Source organism: Plectropomus leopardus, chromosome 5 (genome assembly GCF_026936395.1).
Source record: "Plectropomus leopardus strain MGB_pleo_1.0 chromosome 5, ASM2693639v1, whole genome shotgun sequence".
NCBI lineage: Eukaryota > Metazoa > Chordata > Actinopteri > Perciformes > Serranidae > Plectropomus > Plectropomus leopardus.
The window spans coordinates 18,848,021-18,859,890 of record NC_142180.1 but is presented as its reverse complement, the minus strand read 5'-3'; positions in this window follow the sequence as shown (position 1 = coordinate 18,859,890).

Here is an 11,870-nt window from a genome sequence, read left to right as displayed (position 1 = left end):
TTGTCTTTCTTACTCTCTGGATATATTCACATTTTTATTGCTTTACTCCGAATTTCTCCTCATATCATCATCATTCGACATGATATGCACCGGGACTCAAGCCACATCTGATACCAATATGAACTGACAGCGGGGAAGTCGCATTTGTTTCTTTAACTTCATTTCTCTGAGACATATTCTGATTATTTTAAATGTCTTTCTGTGCTCTGTGCAAACACAGGCTCAGTCAAGCTGCTCAGTATGCCAAAGTAACAACAGCGAATGATGTAATATTTACTTGTCATGGCATCAGTGACAAATTCAGATCTGTGGCATGAAAGGTGCATGCATCGTGCTGTGATTTAATAAACAAATAAACAAATTGATGTTCACACTAATATTTAGAAAAAAAACAACACATTCTTCCTTTCTCCTTGTTGTCCCCACATCTCACCAACATTCAATTATTGCAACAATAATACCGCACACTACCTTCAACAACTTACTGTGCTTACCCCGCTGCTCTTTTCACTTCACATCACACATCGTTCTTACTCCTCTGCTACTCCTTCCGCTGTATGCCAGCAGATCCAGAGATGCAGCAGTGGAAGTGAAGAGGGAGCATCAGGCTCAGCGCTACTGCTAGGAATCACGTCCTGTCACGGTCTGTGTCAGCTCAGCTCAATTCAATTACTATCAGCCCTATCTGTTTACATTGGATGTTTGCTATCACTTTCCCAGTAAGGAACAGGAACTGGGCAGGGGGGATTTATTTTGTGTGGTCTCCCATGCTACCAAGTCATTTTTGTATTTGAAATAAATGGAACAATAGACCAAAGTTTGGAGCTGTTCACATCACATATTGGTAACAACTTTGTAGATGCATCACAAATGTTCCAAATGGCAGTAATTGGATGTTAAGATGGTAAAATGAAGAACATTGAACATTGATGAACATTTTGATGGTGAAATGGATGTTCTGATACAATCCTGAATTGGACTATTGCTTGTATAATTTATGTCACTGACATAAAACCAGAGTTGTGGAAGCTGGTCATGTCTTTTTTTAACAGATTACAGTGTTTTCCACCAAATTAGAATCTATGTATGGCAGTTGCTGATGACGTGGGGATAAGGTGGGGTGGCAGGTATCTTGTCTTGTGTGTGTGTGTGTGTGTGTGTGTGTGTGTGTGTGTGTGTGTGTGTGTGTGTGTGTGTGTGTGTGTGTGTGTGTGTGTGTGTGTGTGTGTGTGTCTTCTTTTTCTCTCAGCAGAAGTTTGAGAAGTCATGAGGTGGGCAAGCGATCAATTGATCCCATCAGAGTCGATCAGATTGATGCATCAGAGCAGCAGCTGCTGCAAGTGAAGGCAAACCTGTAGACCTACCACAATTAAGTTTTACTTTCATTGTGACTTGCCTTTTGCTCTTCTGTTTGTACCCAGAATATACTCCATACTCCGAGAAAGTTGTACAATGTAAAACTGAATGGCATATATATTCCAATAGCAGTCCTAATTAATGCTCTAGCTCCAAAAAGATCAAATCAATACGTGGCGGCAGATGTTTTAAATGTGGCAGACTGCCACAATTAAAACATCTGCCGGTGAGTGAATGAATGTGTGAAACCCTGGATTCAGGTCATGAAGCAGAAAAATCTTTTGTTTTTGGGCTAATGATGGATCCTTTTTTTGTCCTATAAAAACAAAAGTGAGATGAAGAAAGGGGAGTTCATCCCAAGTCTTACAGCAGGGTGCAATTGTTGAAAGGAAATAGTCATGAAAAGAAACGAGAAAAGGGCCAGCATGTTCCTCTTCTTCTTTTCATGTCTTATTAAAAACATACCCCTGGATAATCTCTCATATCCTGCCTATTAAAAAGGCGAGCTGGAGCTGCCACCAGAGAAACTGAGGGCAATTGTTTCCAGTGTAAAGTCATTAGAACTCATAATGAGTCTCCGGCAGACAATTCCAATGTCCTTTCCTTTTCAAGTCGTCCTTCTTGGTCAACAGCGACCGAGACCTCTAAATGATTGCACTGATTCTGGTCCAGAATAACATGAAAAAAAGACTGAACTTCCCTTCTGGATATGAAATTCAATACAAGAATTCAATATCTAAACTACTCCTCCCTGGAAAAATGACAATAATATTGACAGTATTTTCTTTGACCTAGCTTGACTTTGAGCAAAATCCTGCACTTGATTGGATTCCTCTGTGGCATTGATCATGACTCACATGAGGCATGCTATTGAGGTTTTCTGCTTCTAATTCGAGCACTGCCCGAAGCACCAGCAGCTGATGTTGATGTGTTTATGTTGCCTTGCCATTTTTCTTTTGTGTCGGCTCTGCAGACAATGAGCGTAAGGATACGGTGGTACTTGCGGCAGCAGAGTGGTTTGAGCACTCGACACGGGTAGTCAATTTGTTCATAACGTGATCTAATAAAGTCTCCGTTATGCCCAATGTGGATTATTTTCTAACGGCAAAAACTCTCCATTGCAGCACACCTACTCTTTTTTTCTTTAATTCTCTCACTGGTAACAAAGTGACCCAAGGGCTGCAAATGTCCCCCATTAATTAAAGCAGAATGGGTTGCGGGAGAACTGGTGCCTGTTCACAAGCACCAGCAAAGGGGAAACAATTCTCGTTAGATTGAATGTAATTTCCTTGGTTAGACACACCAAAAGCATATGAGAGGTTCCACTTCCCCTGCTCCCCTCTCCTCCTCACCACACCAATAATGCCACTGCGCTACTCTGTGAGAAGATATTATGTTCATTCTATAGCCTAGTTACATTTAAGTACCTGCATTTGTATGTCAGGATAATGGACCTTGGCTTTGAGATGTATGAGGTGTATCAGATCCAAGTGGCTGGGCTGATACGGAGATGTGATGGAGCGTGGGATGGGAATGGATCCTGGCTAGACGAAATTATAGCAGAGATAAAAATAAACAGTCCCCTGCACAAGTGTTGGAGAATAATAAGCATAACCCCAATCAAAGTTAATGATGTCGTATTAAACAGCATTTATTGAGAGCGAAGGAGACAACAGCTGTGACATCTTGCATTCAGAGGAGAGATGGTAAACAAGATGTGGCGGTTGGTGGCATTTATAGGCCTGTGAGCAGATGATGGTGAAAGCGGGCGTGATGTTGAAGGGTCAATAAGACTCCAAGGGATGCTGAGGAGAGACTGTAAAGGTACTTTGCTCTAATGTTGAGCAGACAAAGTCATATTTTATCCAGCCACCAGCCTGCAGGTGTCTGTTTCCTGCTCAGCATCTATCATTATGGCTGATTGAACAGTTATGCCTTATGAAAAATGACCCAACAACTAGACATGAGTGGTATCATGGTATTACAGGATACCAGGGTATTTAGAAAGGTTTAATGTTAAATACTGTCAAAAATATGGACCCATACCTTTCCATTAACTTCATATTGGAGAAGCTGTATTGAGGATGTTTGTATTGCAGTGCACATCACATGCCTGGAGGTTATGCCTGGGCCACACTGCATGCGTGGAGTGTGTGTGCTCACGTTGGTAGCGTTTGTTGTTGCAGCACTGCTGCAGGTCTGCCGACTGTTATTACTACTGTATTTCCACCATTAAAGCACATACTTCACCTGTTTAAGAAACTGTGCAAGCTACTGCATTGTCAACAAAATGGCCATGCAAATCTTTCACAGTAAAAGGCCTTGTGTCAACAACTGAAGGGAAATGTTTTCAGAGGGCTTTTATTTTGATACAGAAACAGGAAAGCTTGTGTAAAACACTTACACTTGTATTCACTCATCTCTGTGATAGATAAAGACATTAAAACTGTAGTAAAAGTGGAATGGAGTCAATATAATTAGCAAAAGACAATTTTCACTGTCTTTTTTCCCAAAAACTGTATCATGCAGAAAAAACACTGCGAGACTCCATTTTTTTAGATGAGCTGCGCCTGAGTGGCGCTGCTTATGCTGGCAGTGTGGCTGCTCTAACATGGGTGCCAAAAATAAGAACAACAGGTTTCGCTACACAAAGTTTTAGTATCGGCAAAAGAGAGAAACATGAATTCTGAAGGTGAATGGTTGTGTTTCTGTTTAATAATAAAAATAGGTGTAAGAACAATATTACCTCCTGTTGTCATATCGTGAGTGTATTGAAAAGACTGAAAATAGCAAGACAGCCTGCAGCTCGTAGCAAACTCGCCGGCAGGTCTTACCGTTGCACACTGATACTGTCATATACTGATACCCCAGCAAAATTTCAGGAAGGTATGAAGGTATGAAAAAATAGATACCACCCAAGGTGGCACCTTTTCTGCAGCGTAAATATTTGTATCACACATACAGTAACTGTGTGACCAGTTTCATTGACATTATGCAGAAAAAAATTGCAGCTATTCCAGAGCAGAGAATTCAAACCAGAGAGCTTTGTTTATATTATCACTTTTTTTCAGACTAAGTATGACTAAATGCCTCTTAGTCAAATGGCGCCACAATGCTGTGAATGCAAACCAGTTGCGTGTCCTCATCTCTGTTCCCTTAATCACGCTGCTATGTCTGCAAATTTATACAGCAACTGGGGTGGCCTTTTCCGCTGGGCTGCTCCAGGGAGCTGACAGGGACGAGGGGGGAAGGCCTGAGGACAGGGAGGATCGGTTGATTTTGGCCAGAGTCACAGATTTCTGAGAGGAGTCGGACCTTTCTGTTTCTCAGCTACACCTGGCTCAGGACACAGGCGATGAAGCCCCAGGCAAATGTTTTCTTGCCCCATGCAGTCCAAAATAAACAGGTGGTGCTGGATATTTTTTCTCATGTTGGGCTGTCGCTTGCCATTGGCCAGAAGTAAGCATTTATTAAGGTGACTCAGCCACTCATAAACAGCTATTTGTGAGGGATTTTCTCCAGCTCAGATTCGGCTCGGGGCTTAGCAAGCTGGGGGAGCAAACGATGATGTGGCAAGCGGACAACTTTCCACCTATTACATCATCGCCGAGGCACTCTGAGATGACCCCTCTAGCAGGATGGTCCGAAATAACAAGGTCAAAAATAATATGGCTTCTTAGCACCGAACTCTTCTCAGCCCTGTGTCTTTGCTTCTCAGCCAGTCCCAGAGATTGTGCCTTTGGGTCCAATCCAAGGTCAGCCACAAAAATGCCCGACTAGGGAACAATCCAACAATTTTATGTCAGCAGTTCACATCTTTTCCTCTTACTCCTCAACCTCAAAGTAAGAGAAAAATAGGGTGAATTTTGCTATACCTACAGTCTTGAGTTCTCCTCCGACATCAGGTTGAATTGTTTCCAATCCTGAAATACTGTACCTCTCTACCATATCCCATTACCTGTCAGTTTCTATTTCACTTTTTAAACGCAGAGGCATATTATTTTCCACTTTAATGGCATGATCTCTCAACAGTGACTGTCAGCAGCTTGGAACATGGTTCTCACTCTCGCAGTTAGGTCCGTGCTTCAGTGGACAGAACAGTAACAGGCTCCATTGAAAGAATGTTGAAAAAATAAGTGTAAGAGCTGGTTTACAGCTGTAGTCTGTGCAGACGTAAAAGTGAGGAAATAGACAGTGGGGATGAGTTGTTATTTTGCATTAAGTTTTCTCTCGGTGCAGTGACACCAACCTCCCAATCTTGTTGACAAAAACATTACTCGATTTCTGTGTGTTGTTAAATGTCTTCATCTTATGGATTTTCATAGCCTCCCTGTATGACCTCTATTCTGTCTGTGACTTAGATCAAATGGAAGAGTGTGGAAATGCAGAAAAAAAAATATGTAGGTGGTAATAGTTTCGCTATAGTTAGATGGCAGAGACTCTGACCTGTGCCTTTATTTTTATTCATTTAAATTAATGAATAATCATAGATGCTACACAACATTGGTGTGTTCTTCAGTATTTTTTACCATTAAGGTGTGCAACACCACAGACATCTGACTCACTAACTGTTGTTACTTCTGCTGTCTGTTTCATAATCACTGTCATGTTAAACTCTTTTCGTCGTTTCACCTTTATTCATCTCTGTGTGGTAGCCTTACCTCATATTCACATAGCAAGAATTCTCACTGTCGGTGCTACTGCAGCCTTGCTTTACAGTATATGACCCAAAAGCAATGGAGCAACAGGGGTTGACTGCTTTGCTAAAGGACACCGTGACCACCATTGTTTAGGTTTGGTACACGTATAACCTCATTATATTCACACTGGGCTTTTACTACACAAAGCCTCCAGTCACAAACTCACTTCCTCCTTGCATCATCTCAGCACATGTCTGGATGGCAGGGACATGAGTACATAAATCCTCTTTTCCTGTTAATTCATGTTCCTATAAACACGCTCTGTGCGTTACTCACTGTGAACATGACCCCAATTTAATGCATCATTTTACTTTAGGAGAGCTGCATTACCGGTTTGCACACAGATGTGTCCCAATAATGCATGCATTGTTTATATGCAAAGCAGCATTGATTAACATGAGGCATTTTTTTTCCACAAGCCAGACCCTCTTACGAATCTCCACACAATGCTGGTACCGGTCCTTCTGTGTGAAGATATGCATTTCTTTGTGGTGTGCACATTTTTTGGTAAGAGTCAAAGAAAGTATTAAGTTTGCTATTAGTTTTCTGACCCCAGAAAAAAGTACTCCTGCATTATAGATACTCCAAGCAGGACACACCAGAGGGAGAGGATTTCTGCTCTAGAGATCTGCTCCAACTTTAAGTTGCCCAACCAACACTGTTAATTAAGGGCCTTTGGTCCTGGCCTGATGCTTGTGCTTCTTCACTCTTCCACAGGGCCCCCAGGCTCAGTGGTCATCAGGGGGGTGCTCAGGAACTGTGTGGGGCAGTGGAGCATACATACTTACTATGTCACATAGTGGGTCACTGTTTTTACCCAACTGGGCTTTGCCTCTTTATCGGCCCCCAACATCAGGGTCCGCTGGTCACACAAATTAAGGGGCAATTAAGGCATTGAAACAGGAGAGAGATCAAAGTAGACTTCTGGAGGAGAAGCTACTCTGGAGAGTTAAGCACATTTATAAAGCAGCAATAGCTGGCTTAATAGGAACCTAACCAATGAGAATGCATCATATTGTCCCCTTTTATTTTCAAGTTGAACAAAGAGCGGATTGTTTTAAAATGGGTTAGATACCATTTAACCATTTGAGCTGAGAGTTGCAGCTTAGTTGATATTCTTCTGCAAGATGCTGAAAATTCTTTGTATTGGCGCAAAGAACAGCTGAATTCGGGGGGAGGGTGGGGACATCTCAATCGCTGAACATGTCAAAGATAAGAGATTAAATTGGAAAAAAAAAAGGGTTGGATGGAATCAAGTCTGCAGAGAATTTCAACAGCTCCGAGCCATCATTGAGATTCCTGTATCTCTGCTAATTTCCATCAGCACGACAGAGAAAAGGGGGGATAAAAGGAACAACAAACAACAGCTTTCATCATCTCTCACTTTTGTTTCCCTGCCATGTGCGTGGCAATAACTCAATGCCAATCTCAGACCAGTCAAACAATTTCTTCAGTGAAATGAGCTTCATGGATTAAAATGCAATTTGCTACAGTTAATGAAAATGCGTTCTGTATAAACACGGGAGTGCTTATTGAGTTGGGGTTTGGGAGGTAGGCGCTGGCTTTAAACAATGAGAACCAACAGGTCTTTGTAGAGAGGCTGTCTGATGTTTGCAGATGGGCCCTGCTGCTCTTGGGAGAAATGAGATAGTGCTGGCTAATTTAATTTCAATATGCGTGTAACAGTATCTGCCTGAGTGCATGTGGCCTTGTTTACCGTGGGAGCAAAGATGCATTTTAAAGATGTGTGTGTGTGTGTGTGTATGTGTGTGTGTGTGTGTGTATGTGTGTGTGTGTGTGTGTGTGTGTGTTTGTTTGTTTGTGTTCATATATGTGTGTGTATTCAAAATATTTCATGTCTCTGTTCTGTTCTTAGAGTGTCTACCTGTCCTGTCTCTTGAGAAACAAACACAGGCCAAACACAGATAATCAGGGGCTGATTATAAACCACATTATGTCTTTACTTTGAATCTGATTTTTTTTCTCTCCCCCGTGAAAAGGAAAACATCTGTGTGTGACACACTGAGAGGTTTGCCAGGCAGCCACACCTGTCTTGTTAGGACTCAACATAACCACATTTTTCAGCATGCCATGTTTCTCAGAAATATGCCAAAATTGTCCTGTGACTTCTGTGTGTGACACCCAGAGAGCATATGCTGATATATGTGCATCTCACTCAGCAGATTCACCCTAGGAGAAAGTATATCCCTCGAGAATGTGTGTATATATAGGAATGTGTACTGTGTGCGTACATTTGTCTGTCCACAAGCACATTTGTCTGAGTGGGTGGATATCTTCTGGTTTATGTTTTGGGAGAATATGTGTATTCACACAAATTTGCATGCTTCGCAATGCTTCCCATAGACCCCAGCCGCACATGGGCATTAATTTAAAGCACAGCATTTACTCATTAGGTTTGCTCCACTATGTTGTAGCAATGCGACAGGGTGAGGGTTAGGTTATATCCACCAAACGGCTGTGCGAGTGTGACTGTTTGTGTGTTGGGGTTTGCTGAGAATGTTGTTGGCCCTGCGTGTGCAAATCTATCTGTCTGAGAGCATTTGTCTGTCTGAATATCTCCTTGCGTGTGTGCGGACATGCGTATGCATGTGCGATGAAGCAACTTGTGGCATGTCTCGTCTTCCTGGCGTGGGGAGGGTTTCGCCTCGCTGCAGGATGGAATGCACTCTAAAGGTCCCCAGAATAATTTGTTTTATGGAAAAAATGATCAGCAAAAGCCTTTACCAATTCTTCCATACCAAATCTCTAAACCACAGCACACACTCAGTTTTCACTAATGCCCCCTGACACGCCACAGGGGTGGATAGAATGATTTCAAAACACAATATCTACAGCAAAATGCTCAAGATTTTATGCTACTTTATATATACAGTACTGTGCAAAAGTCTTAGGCCACATTAAACATTTTTATTTTAGCAAGGGCATAATCATCAGACATATTTATATATAAGTTTCTTTGCTAAAATACATCCAGAAAATACAGGAAATATGTTTTCAATATTAACAATACAAATATTTCAGAATTTAACAACTTAAAAAGACTAAATTTGCAATTATTTAGTGTGCCCTAAACTCTCTTGGACCGAAAATATGACATTTACAATACTAATCTATTGGTATAGTTACACCAGGTTGCATTCAAGATATGCCCAAAGCTCAATATTGATTATCTGAGTTACCTTTTGTTATGATTGACTGATTCCATGTTTCACACTTAAGTCTGAAGAACTTTTGTTCTGACTATTTTAGTATTTTTATGCGTTGCACATGTTCTCTGTATTCTTTGTTTGCAATGTTGCATCTTAATAAAGAAACAGATATATATGCTACAAACTGTACTGTTTATAGTTAGTTCAGATGCAGTGGTTATGAAGCAGATGTGAACCTTACAGTTTTAAAACCCTCTTTATTGGTTAGGGGTGAGGACATTGATTCCAGGAAAAGGTCAATCTCCTAACCTTCTGGTGATACTTTATTGATTGGAATCTGACCACGACTCTTTGCCTTGAACATAAATTTACACCCGCTGACGTGCAAACTCAACCCTGCATTAGCAAGGACTTGTCGCATGCGAAATAATGACAGGTTCTCAGCAGCTATCTTGAGATTCAGAACACCAACATATTAAATATTCAAGCGGCAGAAGGGGGATGAAAGGTTTCTAAGTGTTACCACTTTAGTCTTGGTATTGACTTAATGCCTGCTTAATGCTCAACCTGTGCTCAGTGTTTGACAGCGTCAGTATGAAGGGAAAATCTGATAAGCTGGCCACTCAGAACAGGAAATACAATCCTCACTACATTTGGCCCACCATTAAAATGTGAGCAAGGCAATCAATAAGGAAAACAGATGTGTGAATTAAGTTATAAACAGCATGGGCGTCCTGACTGTACACAGCTATGCCATCGTAACAGGCAGACTTCTTTTGATCTGAACCCGATGTCTGACCGTTGGGGAATGGGCCGGGAGGCGGGGGTTCACTGCCCGTGGTAACTCTTGTGCATGCGGAGGGATGCTGACACGAACTGTCTGGACTTAGAGCTTAAAATAAAGCTGTTAATAAAGACCCCTGAGGTGAGGGACCGCTGAGGTTGGAAGAAAGGAGTCGAGGGATTTCGTTGTCCCTGAGAGACGGGGGTTGGGATTCGGTGCTTGCTTGTGGCAAGCTACCAAAGCGGTGCTTGTTACAGGAAAGCAAGGGTGTCACAGACAGCAAGAGGATTCACACATATGCACCTCACCCCCACCCTAAACATTACATCGGCATCACAGGCCTATCCATCTCATTGACAGCTTGGTGGCGTCAAGTGCCAGGGGGTGTGACATTGCCGACACTGGAGTGTGCCCTACACACACATGCACACACACACAGTACTGGGGCCTCAGGATGCCCCCTTGACTCACATCTGGAGGGGGGGCAACATGATCTGCGTCCACAGCTTGGGGGGTCGTAGCAGGAAGGACGAGTGGGGGCCCTTTCACTTAAGTTGATCCCTTCCATGCAATGCTGTGGCACTTACGTATGAGGTCAAGATCGTAAAACCTCAGAATGTACAGTTGCTGGGGTTGCAGGGGTGCTGCAGGGCCCCTGGTTGCATGAACATGGAAGGGGAGGGAGGTGAGGACCTATTTGTATCCTTTGGTGTATCGACATGTTTGTGTGTTTGTATGCATGCTTTTACTTCATGTGTCTCAGCTTGTTCTATAATGCAGGGCCAGTGTCAGAGAGTTGGTGACCTAGGTTTTCTGATGTGACTCACTGTGAATTCAACCTCAATTCTCTGTGCACTTTGGTGAAAAATACATAAACATTAAAGTGTGTGGGAGGTTGTGGAAAGTAGGAGGTCCTGGGGCAGCTGAGACTTTGCCCAACCTCAGCTGACCATATCTCCCCCATTCATCCTTGTCATGCGGATGGCGTTGCACGCATGTGTGACTGTTTGACTTTCCTCTGTAATGAAAATTCCACATGTGGCACATCAGACATGGTTGACGTTAGCTGTCGTCACTACTCACTGCTCATCCTGGTCTGAGTGGCCACTCGGATTGCACACTCACAAACAGACACACGCAAACACACACATACACAGAGCCCCTGAGAAAAGAAACGACAAATGTTTCTCCACTCGACTTTCTCTCGGGAGATATAGTGACAGGCTGAACTGTTTAAACCAGTACTTTAAGACTACAGCAAACTTCCATAGTACTGCTCTCTCTCAACCATTAAAATCCTCCAGAGAAGTTATCCAAGCATGTTTCAAGCTATTTTCCCCAAAATGTAAAATGGAGTCATTCTGCACAAAACACTCTTTTATCCTCAAAGGGATTACTTTTAAAGAAACTTGTGTGTTTGTGAGAAGCGTCATCCACACACCTTTTCAGAAACGATGTCAGGGACATCAAAATTTGTTTGTCGATATTGCTTCGTTAATGGGTTAATCAATGCAGGTGCAAAGGGGATCACTTCACTGCGAGACGCATTCCATCAAGCTGCAAATCGACCAAGGCAAATAACCAACAAGTGCATGCCAACAACCCTGTCTCATCATTGAATGTGAGCGAACATTTACTGACACAATGCGAGCTACTATTCTGCAGAGCAGCTTGGAAGCATAGCATCAGACTGTGACCCGCACTTCCTCTCGTTCCCTTCTCTCTCACTCTCTTTCTCCCTGTATGCTGTTGGCAGTGGATGGTGATGACGGGATGGGATGGATCTTTAATAGATTTGTCTCAGGCAGCACAATGGGAGGAGGGATCGTTGTTAACATTATAACGTATCGATCGCTTCGA